Source organism: Anomaloglossus baeobatrachus, chromosome 3, assembly GCF_048569485.1.
Source record: "Anomaloglossus baeobatrachus isolate aAnoBae1 chromosome 3, aAnoBae1.hap1, whole genome shotgun sequence".
Lineage (NCBI taxonomy): Eukaryota > Metazoa > Chordata > Amphibia > Anura > Aromobatidae > Anomaloglossus > Anomaloglossus baeobatrachus.
The window spans coordinates 515,903,074-515,924,941 of NC_134355.1; positions in this window are offsets into that span (position 1 = coordinate 515,903,074).

Here is a 21,868-nt window from a genome sequence, read left to right on the forward strand (position 1 = left end):
GAATAGTGCACAGTAATTCAAAAAGGATGGAGCAAACTTATAGCTTCAGTATTCATATCCGAGAGAATACTACTAAATGTATTAACATGAAAGACACACTATCCAAGTTTTCTCTATACACTACAGATTGTCAAAATGATTTCTATTGGTGACAAGGCAGATAACCAGGTTGTAGTTCATTTCTCTCCAGACATGTGCCAGCATATCCGAGGACATGGACGCCATGTTTCACTGATGCGCTGTCCCAGGTCTTTCAGTTACTGAGACTGGGGGAAGGCAGATAAACTGAATCATTGATGTAGACCCCCACACAGTAGCCACAGGGTGTTAGATCTGGCGATTGTGAAGACCGGAGCACCATTCGCAAATCATTGTGGCTGTTTCAACTGTCCCATAGTGATTAATTCAGGTATCGGCGAACATCCAAGTGGAAATGTGGAGCTGCACCATCCTGGTGATAGACTACATTTGGCAGATTTCCTTTAGAAGTGGCATAAGCCATTCATTTAACATATCCAGGTATGAATTGTCAATGACAGTATTCTCAGAAAAAAAGAAAGAACTATAGATTTTGTGCCTTTTCATAGTACTGAAGACATTTATTTTGTGTGAGTCCCTCATATGCCTGAAATGGGGACATGGTTTTTCAGAGCTCCAAATTCTGGTGTTGTGGTGATTCATCTTTATACTATGGGGAAAGGTGGCATCATTGCTGAACATCATCTTATCAAGGAATTCATCTAATTCTGACTTTTTCTTACTTTAAAGTTGCCATCTTATGTCACACTAAGTAAATACATCTTAAATGTGGTTCTTGAAAAATAAAAGCTCTTCTCCGATTGGTTGCTTTTGGCAACTAAGCCAGTTTTTGCTTTGATTTTCAGTCAGTGGACATTTACCACTGATGTTACTTTAAATGCAGACCTTTTTGATTGCACCCTCCTCTTTGAATCACCTTATATTGCCTTTGAATCACCTTATATTGCATAGCTATTAAAGATAAGCAGATAGACTTTTGACAAATCAATTTTCTAAAAAATATCATATTTGACAGCTGGCTGCCATTTACTTGGATACTTTATAGAGCCAGAAAGGGATTAAAATTGTTTTATTTAGGGACCATTCAGGTCATGTGACTGACCACATGACCTGAAAGGTCCTTGAGTTAATAGGTTAGAAGGTCCTTCAGCGGCTCAGCTTGTGAAGCCTCCAATCAAGTACTGATCAAGAAGTTACATATGGTTATGTATAGCGCGTGGTGTGTAAATGTGCATCTAGCGAAACTGTGTGTGGCTATATGTGCATGTAGCATATTATGTCTATAGGTGCATGTAGCAGAGCTGTGTGTGTCTGTATGTGCATGTAGCAGAGCTGTGTGTGTCTGTATGTGCATGTAGCAGAGCTGTGTGTGTCTATATGTGCATAAGTAGCAGAGATGTATGTATGTGTATGTGCATATGTAGTAGAGCTTTGTGTGTATAATAAACACTGCAAAAAGACACTATCAATACATTGACTATCTCCCTATTCTACCCTAGTGCATTCAAATAAGTGATAATGACCCCTCCACTTTATACCACCAGGGAAAATTTAAATAGAAAAAATGTGTTTTTTATTTTCTGCTGTTAAAACCTTAGGTGCGTCTTATGGCAAGGTGCGTCTTATAGCCCGAAAAATACAGTATACTTTATATTGGGCAACAGAACAGAAAGGAATTGCCCATAAGAGTTCAGGTCACATGAACATCCCTGAGCAGATAACCTACAGGACAATGACATTGCTCATCACTTACATGCAGTTATTTTATTCTTTTGTATATAGATATATATATATATATATATATATATATATATATATATATATATTACAGTTAGGTTCAGAAATATTTGGACAGTGACACAATTTTCTCGAGTTGGGCTCTGCATGTCACATTGGATTTGAAATGAAACCTCTACAACAGAATTCAAGTGCAGATTGTAACGTTTAATTTGAAGGTTTGAACAAAAGTATCTGATAGAAATTGTAGGAATTGTACACATTTCTTTACAAACATTCCACATTTTAGGAGGTCAAAAGTAATTGGACAAATAAACCAAACCCAAACAAAATATTTTTATTTTCAATATTTTGTTGCGAATCCTTTGGAGGCAATCACTGCCTTAAGTCTGGAACCCATGGACATCACCAAACGCTGGGTTTCCTCCTTCTTAATGCTTTGCCAGGCCTTTACAGCCGCAGCCTTCAGGTCTTGCTTGTTTGTGGGTCTTTCCGTCTTAAGTCTGGATTTGAGCAAGTGAAATGCATGCTCAATTGGGTTAAGATCTGGTGATTGACTTGGCCATTGCAGAATGTTCCACTTTTTTTGCACTCATGAACTCCTGGGTAGCTTTGGCTGTATGCTTGGGGTCATTGTCCATCTGTACTATGAAGCGCCGTCCGATAAACTTTGCGGCATTTGGCTGAATCTGGGCTGAAAGTATATCCCTGTACACTTCCGAATTCATCCGGCTACTCTTGTCTGCTGTTATGTCATCAATAAACACAAGTGACCCAGTGCCATTGAAAGCCATGCATGCCCATGCCATCACGTTGCCTCCACCATGTTTTACAGAGGATGTGGTGTGCCTTGGATCATGTGCCGTTCCCTTTCTTCTCCAAACTTTTGTCTTCCCATCATTCTGGTACAGGTTGATCTTTGTCTCATCTGTCCATAGAATACTTTTCCAGAACTGAGCTGGCTTCATGAGGTGTTTTTCAGCAAATTTAACTCTGGCCTGTCTATTTTTGGAATTGATGAATGGTTTGCATCTAGATGTGAACCCTTTGTATTTACTTTCATGGAGTCTTCTCTTTACTGTTGACTTAGAGACAGATACACCTACTTCACTGAGAGTGTTCTGGACTTCAGTTGATGTTGTGAACGGGTTCTTCTTCACCAAAGAAAGTATGCGGCGATCTTCCACCACTGTTGTCATCCGTGGACGCCCAGGCCTTTTTGAGTTCCCAAGCTCACCAGTCAATTCCTTTTTTCTCAGAATGTACCCGACTGTTGATTTTGCTACTCCAAGCATGTCTGCTATCTCTCTGATGAATTTTTTCTTTTTTTTCAGCCTCAGGATGTTCTGCTTCACCTCAATTGAGAGTTCCTTAGACCGCATGTTGTCTGGTCACAGCAACAGCTTCCAAATGCAAAACCACACACCTGTAATCAACCCCAGACCTTTTAACTACTTCATTGATTACAGGTTAACGAGGGAGACGCCTTCAGAGTTAATTGCAGCCCTTAGAGTCCCTTGTCCAATTACTTTTGGTCCCTTGAAAAAGAGGAGGCTATGCATTATAGAGCTATGATTCCTAAACCCTTTCTCCGATTTGGATGTGAAAACTCTCATATTGCAGCTGGGAGTGTGCACTTTCAGCCCATATTATATATATAATTGTATTTCTGAACATGTTTTTGTAAACAGCTAAAATAACAAAACTTGTGTCACTGTCCAAATATTTCTGGCCCTGACTGTATACTGTACTTCAGGTATCTGTTTTTTTGCAAGGAACATTTTATGAAACAAGGAAGATTTATCAACACTGTCTGCAGTAAAAAAATAACATTGTTGCCCGTAGCAAACAATTAGAACTCAGCCTTCATTTTGTATACAGCTCTTGTAAAAGGAAAGCTATAACCGTGATATGTTCCTTTTGGCAACAGGGATGGTTTTTCTGTCATACAGTTTTGATGACTCCACTCTATTAATAGGGAAACAATATGTAGTATAACCCAGACCTTGATATTTATGCTGTAAAAACGAACAATCGTTAAGGTCCCATCACAGTAATTCAGCCTGTATAAGGTCTCAAAGCTACACTCTAGTTGCTATCAGCAACCAGAATGATCTTACTATAAGGCAATCTTCATAATTGAGGTCCCGTTACTTCTGCAGTGGCTATAGACAACCAGAATGATCTTACTATAAGGCAATCTTCATAATTGAGGTCCCAGTTACTTCTGCAGTGGCTATAGGCAACCAGAATGATCTTTCTGTGAGTGAGGTAATTCTCATAAATGATGCTCCAATTACTTGTGCACTGGTTTTTGAGAGCTGTTGCTATACTTACAGTCTTTAGCGCAAGTTATCAGGTTTCCCCACCTTAACGACTATATGATTGCTTCCCCTTTTAAGCGTCAAGGCCCCGTTACACGCAATGACATATCTAACGATATACGCCGGTTGCACAGATTCCGTGACGCACATCCGGCATCGTTAGCGACGTAGTTGCGTGTGACACAACAAGCGACTGTTAACGATGGAAAATGCTCACCAAATCGCCCATCGTTGACACGGTGTTCATTTTCAAAAAATCGTTGATTGTTGAGGACGCAGGTTGTTCGTCGTTCCCGATGCAGCCCACATCGCTACAGGTGACACCCCAGGAACGACGAACAACAGCTTACCTGCAGACGCCGGCAATAAGGAAGGAAGGAGGTGGGCGGGATGTTACGGCCACTCATCTCCGCCCCTCCGCTTCTATTGGGCGGCCGCATAGTGATGCCGCTGTGATGCCGCACGAACCGCCCCCTTAGAAAGGAGGCGGTTCACCGGCCACAGCGACATCGCTAGGCAGGTAAGTCCGTGTGACGGCTCCTAACAATACTGTGTGCCACGGGCAGCGATTTGCCCGAGACGCACAAATGGGGGCATGTACGCTTGCTAGCGATATCGCTAGTGATATCGCTGCGTGTAAAGCCCCCTTTACTCTTTGGGCACTGTCACCTTTATTTTTTATATCTTTATTTTTGCCTTTAGGCAAAAACTGTGATTAGGCATTCGTCACACAGACACCCATTTTCTGTTTTATTTCTACATAGCCTAAATTTGAGGGGTCAAATCTTGTGAAGGGGAAATTTTGAGTTCTAATGTCTAGTATTTTTACTCTGGCCTTAAGGACAGATCGTGCAAAATGTCACTCAAATTAAAATTGTGGTTTTGTATTTTCGGGCTACCACTCACAGATTTTCTGATATGAGGGGCTGCTGATAAGTCTTTGGCTTTGTGATTTTTTATTGTTTCTTTGGTAATGAATGTTTCATCACATGAAAGCCTTATGTGTCTAATATATGTTTTCAAAATTTTTGTGTTTGTTGCTTATGGCAACAGTGTTCTATGCACACGGGAAAACAAAATGGTGGAGTCTAATGCTATATTCACAGCAACTGAGAGCAGAGGAGTGATAAAATTCTTGTTTCTGCAAGGAAAGTTCGAGAAGGATATTCATGGTGATATGTCGCAGACTTTTGGAGATCAATGCCCTTCATATTCCACAGATAAGAACTGGGTTGCCAAATTTAAAATGGCCCACTTTAGCACCAATGATGAGGAAAGTCTTGAACGACCGAGAGTGATGGTTCTTCCAGAGATTGTCGATGCTGTGCACAACCTCATATCTGCAAAGTGGGTCCCCAAGTGTTTGACAACAGATCAAAGAAGAATGCAAGTAAAAACTTCCCAGTCCATTTGTCAGTATTTCCGGACTGATAAGAACTTCCGGGATCGACTTTTTCACTATGGATGAGACCTGGATTTATTTGTATGACGCTAAAAACAAGGAGCAGTCAAAAGAGTGGAGGCATAGGGGTTCCCCTCGTCCAAAGAAGTTCAAAAATCAGCCACTAAGGTGATGGTATCTCTGTTCTGGGATAAGGGAAAATATGGCACTGCATTACTGCAAAAGAGAGATATTTAGTTTATGTATTGGCCAATACATGTAAGCCCGGAAACCAACGGCAATGTATATCTCTGTAATCAGGGAACCGGATTTTTAAGTGTGCAACTGTATGCATTTATAGTTACTATGTTTTTTTAGTTAGCACCTCTTCACATTTGTTGGATGTGCGGGTCAGTTTTTTGATATTTCTAGTGAGTCTCTTTCTGATTGGGCACTCTGCCCTAAGACCTGGCTGTGTTCATAACCATTGTAGCAGGAGCCTAGCTGCCCATACATGGAGGTTTGTAGTCCAAATAGTGGCATTTTGACCAGATACAGATGTTTTTAACCTAGATAGTGGCATTTAAGTTAGGTTCCCAAATTACAGAGATATACCTTGCCGTTGGTTTCCGGGCTTACATGCATTGGCCAATACATAAACTAAATATCTCTCTTTTGCAGTAATGCAGTGCCATATTTTCCCTTGTACATTTTTGGCTTTTTCAGTGTGCAACTGTATGCATTTATAGTTACTATGTTTTTTTCAGTTAGCACCTGTTCACATTTGTTGGATGTGCGGGTCAGCATTTTGATATTTCTAGTGAGTCTCTTTCTGACTGGGCACTCTGCCCTAAGACCTTTGCTGTGTTCATAACCATTGTAGCAGGAGCCTAGCTGCCCATACATGGAGGTTTGTAGTCCAAATAGTGGCATTTTGCCCAGATACGGAGGTTTTTAACCTAGATAGTGGCATTTAAGTTAGGTTCCCGGATTACAGAGATATACCTTGCCATTGGTTTCCGGGATTACATGCATTGGCCAATACATAAACTAAATATCTCTCTTTTGCAGTAATGCAGTGCCATATTTTCCCTTGTACATTTTTGGCTTTTTCAGTGTGCAACTGTATGCATTTATAGTTTTTCTGGGATAAGGACAGCATGCTGCTAGTGGACTACCTTCGAAAGGGTTCCACCATCAATGAAAGGTATTACATTGAACTTTTATACAAATTGAAGGCAACTCTGAAGGCAAAAAGGCGCGGCAAGCTATCCAAAGTACTCTTGTTCTTGCAAGACAACGCCTCCCCTCACACTGCACAAACGACCATGGCAAAACTGGCTTAGCTGAGCTTCTAGCTGGTTGATCACCCACCTTATTCACCAGATCTAGCTTCCTCTGACTATCATCTGTTTTCAAACCTGAAGAAACACCTCAAGGGTAGAGATGAGCGAACCGGTCCCGGTTCGGCTCGAGGTCGGTTCGCCGAACGGAGGTCCCGTTCGAGTTCGGTTCGTCGAACGTTCGACGAACCGAACTCCAACCGCATAGGAAACAATGGCAGGCATTCACAAACACATAAAAACACCTAGAAAACACCCTCAAAGGTGTCCAAAAGGTGACAAACAACTCACAACACAACACAAACACATGGGAAAGTGACAAGGACATATACTCATGCGAAAACAAAAGAGCGGGACAAGGAAAAAGAGGAGGACACACAGATATATGAGTATATGCAAGGAAACATCGATGCCATTATTGTGCAACTTGAGCCCTGCTCATTTTAGGCTTCCAATCTGGATAAATTGCCTGAGCTCGCCACGTACGCCTTGGGGATCTTGTCGTGTCCTGCAGCCAGCGTTCTCTCGGAACCTGTCTTCAGTGCTGCTGGGGGTCTGCTGGCAGATAAGCACACGTGTCTGTCCACTGACAATGTGGACATGGCTCTCAGAGGACTTTTCTTCCCCTGGGTCAGCCAGGGGACGGGAAAGGCACGCGTATTTTTGAGAGTGCTTCATGCAAAACATCTTTTTCTTTTTCAAAAGGGGGGTCAACTGATGCCAGTCAAGTGGGGTATGTGTGGCCCAATTAGTGGCAACGAGGGAGACTGTGGTTGGAGTCCCCTCGCTGTGTTTCTAAAAGAACCAAGATGAACAAGTCATGGCTCTCAGAGGACTTTTCTTCCCCTGGGTCAGCCAGGGGACGGGAAAGGCACGCGTATTTTTGAGAGTGCTTCATGCAAAGCATCTTTTTCTTTTTCAAAAGGGGGGGTCAACTGATGCCAGTCAAGTGGTGTGTGTGGCCCAATTAGTGGCAACGAGGGAGACTGTGGTTGGAGTCCCCTCGCTGTGTTTCTAAAAGAACCAAGATGAACAAGTCATGGCTCTCAGAGGACTTTTCTTCCCCTCGGTCAGCCAGGGGACGGGAAAGGCACGCGTATTTTTGAGAGTGCTTCATGCAAGGCATCTTTTTCTTTTTCAAAAGGGGGGTCAACTGATGCCAGTCAAGTAGGGTGTGTGTGGCCCAATTAGTGGCAACGAGGGAGACTGTGGTTGGAGTCCACTCGCTGTGTTTCTAAAAGAACCAAGATGAACAAGTCATGGCTCTCAGAGGACTTTTCTTCCCCTGGGTCAGCCAGGGGACGGGAAAGGCACGCGTATTTTTGAGAGTGCTTCATGCAAAGCATCTTTTTCTTTTTCAAAAGGGGGGTCAACTGATGCCAGTCAAGTGGGGTGTGTGTGGCCCAATTAGTGGCAACGAGGGAGACTGTGGTTGGAGTCAACTCGCTGTGTTTCTAAAAGAACCAAGATGAACAAGTCATGGCTCTCAGAGGACTTTTCTTCCCCTGGGTCAGCCAGGGGACGGGAAAGGCACGCGTATTTTTGAGAGTGCTTCATGCAAAGCATCTTTTTCTTTTTCAAAAGGGGGTCAACTGATGCCAGTCAAGTGGGGTGTGTGTGGCCCAATTAGTGGCAACGAGGGAGACTGTGGTTGGAGTCCCCTCGCTGTGTTTCTAAAAGAACCAAGATGAACAAGTCATGGCTCTCAGAGGACTTTTCTTCCCCTGGGTCAGCCAGGGGACGGGAAAGGCACGCGTATTTTTGAGAGTGCTTCATGCAAAGCATCTTTTTCTTTTTCAAAAGGGGGGGTCAACTGATGCCAGTCAAGTGGTGTGTGTGGCTCAATTAGTGGCAACGAGGGAGACTGTGGTTGGAGTCCCCTCGCTGTGTTTCTAAAAGAACCAAGATGAACAAGTCATGGCTCTCAGAGGACTTTTCTTCCCCTCGGTCAGCCAGGGGACGGGAAAGGCACGCATATTTTTGAGAGTGCTTCATGCAAAGCATCTTTTTCAAAAGGGGGGTCAACTGATGCCAGTCAAGTAGGGTGTGTGTGGCCCACTTAGTGGCAACGAGGGAGACTGTGGTTGGAGTCCACTCGCTGTGTTTCTAAAAGAACCAAGATGAACAAGTCATGGCTCTCAGAGGACTTTTCTTCCCCTGGGTCAGCCAGGGGACGGGAAAGGCACGCGTATTTTTAAGAGTGCTTCATGCAAAGCATCTTTTTCTTTTTCAAAAGGGGGGTCAACTGATGCCAGTCAAGTGGGGTGTGTGTGGCCCAATTAGTGGCAACGAGGGAGACTGTGGTTGGAGTCCCCTCGCTGTGTTTCTTAAAGAACCAAGATGAACAAGTCATGGCTCTCAGAGGACTTTTCTTCCCCTGGGTCAGCCAGGGGACGGGAAAGGCACGCGTATTTTTGAGAGTGCTTCATGCAAAGCATCTTTTTCTTTTTCAAAAGGGGGGTCAACTGATGCCAGTCAAGTGGGGTGTGTGTGACCCAATTAGTGGCAACGAGGGAGACTGTGGTTGGAGTCCCCTCGCTATGTTTTACATGATTTTCGAAGGGCATGACATGCCTAAGAGGTTGAGTTTCATCATCTGCAACTTGTTGGCAACAGAAAGGCTGCCTTTACACCCTTTTGAGACCGAGGATTTTCGAGACCTTATGCCCATTGCAGTGCCCCAAGAGCCGATGGCCAGTCGTCACTCCTTCTCCAAGAAAGGCGTGCCCGCGCTACCACAGTAGGTCCCACACAACCTCACCGATTCCTTGAGAAACTCTGTGTGTGACAGGGTGCATTTCAACACAGATACTTGGACCAGTAAGCATGGACAGGGGAGTTACATGTTGCTGACTGGGCACTGGGTAACTATGGTGAGAGATGGAGAAGGGTTTGCTGTACAAGTCTTGCCGTCCCCACGACTTGTGTGTCAATCCTTCCTCTGTATGTACAAGTTCCTCCACTGCTTCTGCCTCCTCAACCTCGTGTGGGTCCTCCACCTCGGCCCAAACCCTGTGTGGTCAGGCCACCCTTCCTTGTAACTGCGCCCAAGAAATCTCACACACCTCCTTACTATGCTGGCAGCAGAGCTCAAGGCCATCAGGCGGTCAAATGTTTACTTTGAAATGTAGGGGAAATGTGAGACACCGCTGAGGAATTGTGGACGGTTAGCTCTGGAGAGTGAGACCGAGTTTCATCAATGGTTGTCTACAGTCAACCAGCAGTCAGGGATGGTCGGGTGCGACAATGATGCAAACCAGTCTGTGACCCTTCTTCAGGGCAATGTGACACACGTGCCTTGTATGGCTCACGTGTTGAACCTGGTTGTCCAGCAATTTTTAAAACACTATCCCTGCCTACATGGCCTTCTGCAGAGGGCACGGTGTAACGCCTGCCTGGATCGACACACTCAGATGGGCTGTAAAGGATAGGCTAGAGGCAAGCCACTCACCAAGCTGGACACCCAGAACCCTGAAACCCTTTAACCCCTATACAGTGATTTGGAATTACACAGGGCCCAAGTTGATCAATACCTGTGGAAGGCTGCAGTTCCAGAGAATAGTAGTCATGCAGGGTCAAAAACATTAATTGAGGAAGAGGAACAGAATGGGATGGCCAGGACTTAATCAGAAAACAAGCAGAGGTGAAATGCGGATCGGCCAACAAGGTACATAAACAGCAAGAAGGAAACGTAGTCAGGTAACAAGCACACAAACTCATAAAACTGAACTGGGGGTAACAGTAACAAGAGGTTCATAGCTTTGTCTGGCAGTGGTCTGCAGACAGGAGGGGCCTAAAAAAGGGTGTGGTGTCTTCCCATTGGGACCAGAGTACAAATTGATTGAGTGGACTACGTTGGTGACTTAACAGCCGTGTGCGGCAATGATGCAAACCTGTCTGCGGCCCTTCGTCAGGGCAATGTGACACACGGGCCTTGTATGGCTCACGTGTTGAATCTGATTCTCCAGCAATTTTTAAAATACTATCCCGGCCTACATGGCCTTATGCAGCGGGCACGCTGCTATGTGCTCACTTTCATCCTTCGCACCCAGCAGCTCAACAACTTTCATCGCTCCGGAAGTCTTAGGGTCTGGCAGTTAAACGCCGGAAATGCGATGTTCCGACACGCAGGAATTGGAATCTGCACATGTTGCAGCGTGTGTGGCAGCACCGCAGAGCCCTGCTGAAATACGGTATGACGTATACCCTGGGCTAACTTGATCCAGAGGTGGTGCAGATCACGCTGCTGGAGTGGTGTCAGATCAAGGACCTATGCACCCTTCTACACAGTTTCCAAATGCCGACGAAGATGTTTAGCACTGGCAATGCCATTCTCAGCGTGACAATTCTGGTCATCTACATGATGGAGCACACTGTAAGCATTATTCGGAGTCAGGTATTGGTCCAAGAGGAAGGTGAGGAAGTACAGGAGGAGTCATATGCAGAAGGGAAAATAAGATCTACAAGGTCCATACGGTAAGCGGCACCTAGGCAGCAGTTATGGTGGGGGATAGGGATTAACAAGGGCGCATAGTATCAACAACAATTGTTGAGGAAGGTGCAGGAGCCATGAAGAAATGGAGGACGAACTTGCGATGGGCATGGAAGACTCAGCAGATGAGTGAGAGCTCGCTCACATTTTGGTTGTGCGAGGTTGGGGGGAGAGGGCAGAGGAAGGAGGCACGATTCTCACCTGTCTGCCACCAACACACCAAGGACTTGGTCTTTCTGGATGCACAAGACACATGAGCGTCTTCTTGCTGCACTACCTATAACATGACCCTTGGATTGTACGAATTCGAAGTAATGCTAACTACTGGGTTGCCACACTGTTAGATCCCCGGTACAAGACAAAATTTGGCGAAATAATTCCTGCCATATAAAGGGACGCACGTGTACAGGAGTATCTTCAAAAGGTGTTACGCAATCTTCGATCTGCTTTTCCACTAAACACCAGTGCTGCACAGAGTGAATCTCAACGGTTTGTCATGGATAGGAGGAAATGGTCTTTTACTTGTCCACATCTGAGGGACCGAGGGCTGGCTGTTGTGCTGAGATGCCATTGAGTACGGTGTCCCTGCAGAGTTGCACTTTTGGTCATGTACAAAATGAGTTGAAAAAGGACAAATGCGGGTGAAAAGGGGAACAGGTGTGTTGGAAAGGGGAAAAAAGTTTTGGTCCGTGGGTTTGGTGGTTAAGCAAAAGTAACATTTGATGAAGAAACACCATCTGTTACGGTGGGACTGGCAGATTTGGATAAGGTGGTATATACTATGTTACCGCTATATAACGAAAATTAATAAGAAAAGAAAGAGAAAGGTATATATCCCGATCAGCAGTCAGTGTCCACCGTGCTCCCAGATGGAAAAGGAGAGGTTGGCAACTGGAAGGTTCGGTGGAGGATACAGAGCTGTGTGGCTATGAAACTAATAGTAGCCTGAACCAAGTTAGACGCCACTCGGATCTTGAGACTGGGAGCCCTGTTAGCGTCACAGGGTACACACGACCACCCAGCCCAGGAACTCCCTGTTAACATCACAGGGGCCATTCAGTACGCTGACCGTGTGCATTGGGGCCACACCTGTGAACAGCAGGTGCATCAGCAGCAGCAGGCCTGTTAATGCCACTGGGCTGCAAAAGCAGGACTTGTAGGACAGCAGCTGGTCTTAACCGTTCTGCGTTACCAACTGTGGTGGCGGCCTGCATCGATGCCCTATCCCTGCCTACCTCTGGCCTAATGCCGCAATGGGTTCAACACATGGAGGTGTGCTCTTTCGGAGCATAATAGAAGACTGCGCACCTCCTTGTTGTCTCCAGCCCCTTCTATAACCTGGGTCCGCCCCAAACCAGGGTGGACCACAATGCACCTCCTGGAGACAAAAGCAGAGTGATACGTCATGAGTGGCATAACTAGCGTCCTATTTGGAACAGCAACTTCAATGATGACCTCATGGCTGTCATGACCCAAACACCTCACCAGTCATCGTCTGACCATCAATAATGAGGTGACAAGTCATAGGGGCGTGCCTCTGCAAGCCATTTGGGAGTGGCCTGGCCACATCGTCAGGACACCTGATGCCCTGTGGTCTAAATGGGCCCCCCACATCAGGGGCAGGGCCAAAGAGTTCATTACCGGACCTAGTTTCTGATGCAGTAAGTGCCTGACCATGGTCAGTTGCATGAAATACAGTCTCTGAAAAAAGACTATCAGCTTTAGCATGGTGTCTATGCACAACACAGGACTTAGACCCGGCATGGAGTGCAAGTACCTGTGCAAAGAGGCTTTTCGCACTAAGTGTGGGAGCATGCGCTGTAGCCCGAAATGAAGACTTAGCCTCAGGAATGGCACAGTCAGGCTGAGCATACTCACTAGGCGAAACACTGGAGTTAGGCTGCGGCTGGGGTAAATCGGCACACACATGCGCACTAGCTGCCTCTCCACACTTAGACGTGGAGGAGAAAGCAGCCAGCTGGACAACCCGAGGCACAGACCTAAATGGCAGCTGATGCCTGGGCGCAACTGAAACCGCAGCAGGCTGCTTGCGTTTAAGGCGTCACCGTTTTGTAACAACAAATACCATCCAAAAGAACAGGTGTACTTCTTCCCATGGATAATCTGATATGATCCCTTTTTTCATGGATACGACCATCGCTAACAAATGTAGATGAGGCCAAATCAGCAGCTGCTTCAATGGATCTGAATTGCTCCATAAAGTGGCCTCTCCTCCACCCCAATTTCAAGATCCCAAATACTCCATTCCTCTGTGGTGTCAATCCAATTGCACTTGCTTCCTAACAGCTCTCAAGTTTCCACCAGCCCTGCTGAGTATGGGGTGACAGAGATGGTTGAGTTTGCATAGCTGTTCAGTCGCACTATAGCCCGGGAATCAGAGGTCTGCTCCAAAGCTGCAATGAGTACAGACAAGGAAGTTATTATTATTTTTATTATTATTGATTTATAGAGCACCATTGATTCCATGGTGCTGTACATGAGAAGGGGGTTACATACAGAATACATATACAAGTAACTATAGACAGACTGGTACAGAGGGAAGAGGGCCCTGCCCTTGCGGGATTACATTCTAAAGGATTTTTGGGAGGAGACAGTAGGAGTTGTTTAGGTTGAGCGTCAAGTACGTATGGTGGTGGTGTCATTGAAGGTTATAGTCATTTCTGAACAGATGAGTTTTCAGATTCAGTTTGAAGCTTGCGTGTGTAGCAGATAATCTAACGTGTTGAGGTAGCGAGTTCCATGAGACAGGGGAAATGATCTGCGCAGATAGCCTGAAGCTTTGTGACTGGGATCCAGGCCCCGATGAAGAAGGTGCTGAGCCTAATCTACACCCTCATTTCCAAAAAGTAATTCCTCCGGGTGGAGACAATGGGGAACATGATGAGGAGCACAGATACCTGATTGGAAGGACAACTTTACTATTCGGTCAGGGCAGGAAGAGGTTGTCTCGGAGGACTCAGAACGAGGGGAATGAAAACACACAGGGTTATTGATGAGGTTGGAGACAACACTTACTGTCAAACCAAAGTCAGCCAGTCGATGAGGTCAGCAGAGGAGGTGGAGGAGGATGCTACTGACGACGAGGTTACGTTGCGTCTTCCTGGCCAGAGACAAAGTACTGGAAGCACGTCAACAACTGAATCCTGGACCACAACTTTGACTCTGAGCAGATGTCGTGTTGGCTATGCAGGTCGCATGGGCTGTAAGCCTTTCCTAGCCTGTGAATTTTTGGACATCGCAAAGGATCACCAAGTCATGGAATCTGTAAGATTTGTCAACAATCTGTAAATAGAAGGCAAAAACTCACACTTTTGAGTACTTCCTCCATGAAGTATCACATGGATATGAATTGACAGGGTGAAGGTGTATTGCTCAGCTTTAGCAACTGTCAACGCAATATGCTTATTTGCCGTTCATTGCATGCATTGTTGCAGACTACACACAAGGGGCTGCTGTTTTTTTGGATCTACCTTTGGTCACTATAGCAATAGAAAATTGCTCTTCGGGGTTGGACTTGGAGATGCTGTCTATGAACAGAAGGAAAAGCTAAAGGTGTGTGTTACAGCAAGGAGCCACCGCGGAAACACTTCGTTCAATTGTGAGGGGAGTTGTGTTGTACTTTGATGATGAGCACTGTAACGTCAGTGAGCAGCATCCTGTGCCACAGACCAACATTCTTACAGTGCTGTCTATACTGTTTACCGTGAGAGGAGCGTAAAGTCTGTATTTCTGGCAACTGGACATCACAGTACCCGGGTACGGTAGGCTGTGCCCAGACAATAATGCGGGCACGCAACACTTTGTTTTATTAGCAAAACACATATCTGTTCTGGTTAGGCCGACTATATAGACAATAAGACTTGCTGCCTCTGCACTGTCAAATTGTCACGTACAGTTTAAATCATAGAGGGACAGCAACACATGTTTGCATTGACTGTTGCTTTTCAAGATTTCCATGACTGTGTTGCAGAGCTGTGTGGTTTGCATTCACACTGTTATCATCTGCATTATCTGTGAGGCTTCAGCTAACAAGGGTATTCAGGGGGGGTAATTTTTTTTGTCTATGTTTAGGTAGATAACTTGGAAGCTCTTGTGATGTGCCACTGGTAAGTCGTGTTCGCACACACACACACACACACACACGCACAAACACACAATTACTGCTACACAGAGGGATTAGCAGGTAGTAGGCAACAGAATAGATTGTTCAATTATTTAAATTGTATGCATGGTTCTTATTGTTTGTTTTGCTAAAGTTAAACAATCATTTATCAACCCAACTGCCTAGAGTCCTTTTCCTGTTGCCTGGTTTTGCTGCATACTGGGGAGCCCACCCTGTACACGACTTAAAATGAAGCATAAGTCGCAATGTGAATTTCACTGTGCTACAATGCGGCCTAGCGTGCCTGTGCAACCACCGCCTGCCCCATCAAGTGCATCTGCGTGCTCTTCATCCTCTGTGACTGTGGGGACAGCAGTCACACATAGTTTTTCACACTGAACTTCCACTCCTTAACCCGCAACAGGGAGTGTGATTGGCAGGTCATCACTTGTTTTGGCAGTGGAAACAGAAGGTATTGTTGAGCTGTCAGACATCGAGAGAACCATCATTGGATGCAGGCTACATTATATCCACGCCTGCACCTTCGTCACAGATTGCCTGGACTACCTGCAGTTAATAATTGCATTCCAGAAATGGAAAGGAGTGTAGAATGCACATGTGTTGTACCTTGCTTGGCAGCAAAGGAACACTAACTTAGTATTCCAGACAAATTTAGGAAGGCAGAAAAAGAGTCAGCTCTTTGTGCAAATTAAATAGCGTGGCAAAAGTGGACAGATGGGTACAGTGGACGTGTTCTGTGGGTACCAGAACAGTAAAAGAAGCCTCACTTTCTATCCCTCCTAATGATCAAATGCAGCAAGGGATTCCCTGAGTTTGCTCTAAAATTAGCATAGCAAAATGTGCATGAGGGTAGAATGCAGAGGTGCTTGAGATTGCTTGGCACCAGTGGCACAATAAAGGAGTCCTACAGACATTTTTTGTATACCACTAAGTTGCAGTATTTTTTGCTATCATTATAGCTTATTAAAAACAGAGCAGGAAAGTGTCATGCAGAGGTGCTAGAAATAGCTTGGCACCAGTGGGGCACTAATGGAATACAACAGCCAGTTCTATGATGCCACTAAATGGCAGTATTTTTTGCTATCATTATAGCTTATTAAAAACAGAGCAGGAGGGTGTCATGCAGAGGTGCTAGAAATAGCTTGGCACCAGTGGGGCACTAATGGAGTACAACAGCCACTTCTTGTATGCCACTAAGTTTACTCAATTTTTGGTATTATAATGTATTAGTAACAATGAGCTTGAGTGTGCAATGCAGGCAGACGTGCTGCAAATATCTTTGCACTAGTGGGACTAGACAAAAGTCCAATAGCCACGTTTAGGATGCCACTAGGTACACTGAGTGTTTGCTAGTATAATGGCTTAGTTATAATGAGTTTGAGTGTGCAATGCAGGCAGACGTGCTGCAAATATCTTTGCACTAGTGGGACTATACAAAAGTCCAATAGCCACGTTTAGGATGCCACTAGGTACACTGAGTGTTTGCTAGTATAATGGCTTAGTTATAATGAGTTTGAGTGTGCAATACAGGCAGACGTGCTGCAAATATCTTTGCACTAGTGGGACTAGATAAAAGTCCAATAGCCACGTTTAGGATGCCACTAGGTTCACTCAGTGTTTGCTAGTATAATGGCTTAGTTATAATGAGTTTGAGTGTGCAATGCAGGCAGACGTGCTGCAAATATCTTTGCACTAGTGGGACTAGACAGAAGTGCAATAGCCACGTTTAGGATGCCACTAGGTACACTCAGTGTTTGCTAGTATAATGGCTTAGTTATAATGAGTTGGAGTGTGCAGAGGACAGGAGGGTACAGTGCCAGGATTGTGGGGCTCTGGGTAGAGGAATGGAAGCCTGCCTTTCTATTCCCTCCTAATGGGGAAATGCAGCGACGAAATCCCTGACCTTAGCTACACAGATGCTGTCTCTATTTTCAGGACCTGTCACCTATAGCTCTGACCCTGCCGGTACGAGCCCTTAAAAGGACTGATAAAAAGTGCTATCCCTAAGCTGTCTAGCGCTGTGTATGGAGCATATACAACAGTATCGGCGATAGGACTCAGGACGGAGCTGCGCCAGTGATGTCTGACACCAAGGACGCAGAAGGCAGATAATGCCGTGCTGGAGGAAAATGTCCGGTTTTATAATGCAGGGACATGTGACATGGACATCCTATCACACATGCCGTTGCTTCTCTGGCTAAAAGTCCACTTAGCTGTGTGTGTGTCTGGGATTGGCTGACATAATGGCCCTCCCCACTACACGCGCGCGCTTAGGGAAGGAAGACAAGGGAAAAAAAAAAAATGGCGATCGCCATTATACAAACAGGAGTGATCTGAAGGCGCTGTTCATGCACACTATACACTGAAATTTCATAATAGTGTGAGTCACAGACTTACACTATTACAGCGTAAAGCAAGCTAGGAATTAGCTGTTTTTTTGCTGCTAGAGCCGTTTCTAGAACTATCGAGCTTTAGCAAAAAGCTCGAGTTCTAGTTCGATCTAGAACAGCCCTCAAAATCACTCGAGCCTAGAACTGGAGAACCTCGAACCTCGAACCGCGCTCAACTCTACTCAAGGGTACCAAATTTCACACCATTTCTGATGCCATGGCTGCTACGGATGCCTGGTTTGAGGCACCATCGAAATCCTTCTTTTTGCTAGGCTTACAGAACTTGGAATACCGATGTAAGAAGTGTGTTGACATCAGTCATGTGGAATGAATGTATGGTTTCATCAATCCTATCTTCTTTCTTTCTGGGTAAAGCCAAAGACTTTTCAGCAGCCCCTCGTATGTGTATTGTGAGACTGTGACCGGGGTTATCTATGACGGCCGGTACGTCTCGCCCCGGTTGTGCTCATTCCATGATAGAAAGTAACTCCACTCCGGGGTTAATGCTGTTTCCCTACAGACTGAAAGGAGGGTTAAAAGGGAACAGGAAGATGGGCGTGGTCGCCTAGTGTGTGAGGGAGTGAACACAACTCCCTGAGTATCTGCCGGAGAAACAAGTGTATGCTGTATTAGGACTTGTGATTTGTGCAATAAACCGTGTGCTGTGACCCTTGGTGCCTGGATCCCGTGTCTTCTGCTACGCAGCCGACCACGCTACCTCACATATGGTGGAGAATGCGGGCATGCCAGCCCGGTGAGGAGTAGCTTCCATTTCTGGTGACCCGGTAGCACATGTCCTGGATTCAAGCGGCTATACTACAGCCCAAACCCGGCGACGCCATGGAGGACATACTAAAGCAGCTGGTTCAGGCCAATGCACGTCAGCAGCAAGCCTTGCAATTGCAGGAACAAAGACATCAAGAACAGATGGTTCTCCTGGCCAAGGCGATCCGTGCCGGACCGGCAGCAACAACCCCCGGGACCGGGTGACGACGGCAGCGTCCGGAAAACGGTGAGACAAGCGTTGCAAAAGATGACCCCGGGGGATGATGTGGAAGCGTTCCTGGCAGTGTTTGAGCGGGTGGCCGAGCGGGAAAAGCTGCTGACCCCCCAGTGGGCTGAGGTATTGTCGCCCTATCTGACGGGGGAGCCCCAAAAAGCGTACCTGGACCTCTGTACCGAGGACGCCATAGACTATGCGACCCTGAAAGCCGAAATACTTGCTCGGTTGGGGGTGAATACCTATGTATGGGCTCAGCGGGTAAATCAGTGGTTCTATGAGGAAGCCAAACCCGTACGCTCCCAGGCCTATGACTTGTTTCATCTGGTAAAGAAGTGGTTGCAACCTGACACTCTGAGCCCTGTGCAAATGGTGGAAAGGGTAGTTGTGGATCGCTTTGTGCGTACCTTACCCGTCACCATTCAACGGTGGGTAGGACAGGGCGACCCAAGTACCCTGGACCAATTAGTAGCTCTGGTGGAGCGGCATGTGGCTACGCAGGACTTGATACGGGACACTGAGACTTTGCGTGCCGCCCGTCGGTCCGGCCCCTCCAAGCCTCGGGCCAAGGACCCACCGCTGACACCGGTGCGGGAGTCCATTACCGTTCCGTCTGAGGTCGCGCCCGCCGTCCCTGCGGTCCGGAAGGCTATGTACCCCAAACGACAACTCGTCAAGGAGGTATCCTTCCCTATTAGATGTTGGCGCTGCCAGCGGGTGGGACATATGGAGGCCCAGTGTCCACTCACCATGGAGCCCATGGATTGTGGGGTTACCCGGCGGGGTTCAATGTATGCTCAGGCGGTATATACCGCGGACCTTGTCTCCCCGGAAACTGAGCCCCACTTGCGCAAAATACAGGTGAATGGACGTCCGGTTACAGGCTTGTTGGATTCCGGAAGCTTAGTGACCCTTGTATGATCAACCCTAAGGGCTAACATAAAGGCCACAGGGCGTACCGTGGGGGTGGTTTGCATACATGGGGACCGACGAGACTATCCCACGGGGGTTGTCACCATCACAGCACCCTGCGGACAGGTGCAACATGAGGTGGGACTTATGAACTCTCTTCCCTATGACGTGATCCTAGGAAGGGATCTGCCGTATTTTTGGACTCTATGGAAGGGGCCTCCTAAGTCCCTTCAGGTATTGGACCGTCCGGGACCTGACCCCGACAATCCCGAATCCGGGACGCCTGCCGTAGGGGTCACCATGATAGGGACAGAGTGTGAACCCGATAGGTCACCCCTAGAGGTATTGGCAGGAGAGGCTGAGATGGTCGAGCCCATCCCGGAGTTGGAGGCGTCCCCGGATACGTTTGGGACAGCCCAACTCCAGGACCCTACGTTAATACATGCCCGGAGTCGGGTGACAGTGGTTGACGGGGTGGCACAGCTACCCGGTGCCCAGGTAAGGTACCCCCATTTCGCCCTGAAGCAGGATTTACTCTATCGGGTAGATGAAATAAGGGGCGTGGGGGTAGAGCAGTTGGTGGTGCCCCAGCCGTATCGCCGGCGGGTCCTCGACTTGGCTCATAAACACCTGATGAGTGACCACCTAGGGGTCAAGAAAACGCAGGAGCGAATATTGCAAAGGTTCTATTGGCCCGGGGTCTTTGGGGAGGTAAAACGGTTCTGTGAAACCTGCCCGGAGTGTCAGCTTACCGCACCCCTGGCCCACTTTCGCAGTCCGTTGGTGCCCTTACCCATTATAGAAGTCCCTTTTGAACGGATAGGGATGGATCTGATGGGGCACCTCGTAAAGTCCGCTCGAGGGCACCAACACATCCTAGTGATCGTTGACTATGCCACCCGGTATCCCGAGGCGATACCTCTCAGACATACTGCAGCAAAGCTTATAGCTCGGGAGTTGTTTGCTGTGTTCTGCCGGGTGGGGTTGCCCAAGGAGATCCTTACGGATCAGGGGACCCCATTCATGTCTAAAGTGACCAAAGAGCTGTGCCGGCTACTCCAGATCAAGCAGTTGCGTACGTCTGTGTATCATCCTCAAACGGACGGTTTAGTCGAGCGTTTCAATAAAACCCTGAAAACCATGCTAAAAAGGGTGATTTCAAAAGACGGGAAAGACTGGGATATGATGCTTCCCTATTTGATGTTTGCCATCCGAGAGGTGCCACAGGCATCCACGGGGTTTTCGCCTTTTGAGTTGTTATACGGGCGACATCCCCGGGGATTGTTGGACCTGGCAAAAGAAACCTGGGAGCAGGAGCCCACCCCCCATAAAAGTGTGATTGAACACATTTTAGGAATGCAGAACCGCATAAGCGCGGTCATGCCAATTGTGAAGGAGCATTTACAGGAGGCTCAGGCCGCGCAAAGCGGCCGCTACAATAGACAAGCCACCGTGCGGACCTTTAAACCCGGGGATCGGGTGTTGGTATTAATCCCCACGGCGGAGAGTAAATTCCTGGCTCAGTGGCAAGGCCCCTACGAGATAAAGGAAAGAGTCGGGGTGGTCAACTATAAGGTATTGCAGCCCGGTAGACGGAAACCTGAACAAATATACCATGTCAACCTATTAAAACATTGGCAGGAACGGGAAAGCCTGATGGTTGATTTTTCCCCATCTCCCTTCTCTTCGGGTCGTTCAACCCCGGCTCCAGCGCCCTCCGGAGAGGACGAACCGGAAGTAAGGATTGGAGAAGCCCTCACCAAGCAACAGAGGCGAGAGGCCAGACGGCTGGTTCAGCAGAACCCCGATGTCTTCTCTGAGCTGCCTGGTAGGACAAGTCTGATACGACATGACATTGTCACCGAGCCTCACCTGAAGGTACGCCTGAAGTCATACCGGGTACCGGAGGCTCGAAGACAAGCCATATCAGAGGAAGTGAAGACAATGCTGCGACTAGGGGTCATCGAAAAATCCCGGAGTGAATGGGCTAGTCCTATTGTCCTAATACCAAAACACGATGGCTCCTTAAGGTTCTGCAATGACTTTAGGATATTGAACGAAGTATTCAAGTTCGATCTCTACCCCATGCCCCGGGTGGATGAGCTG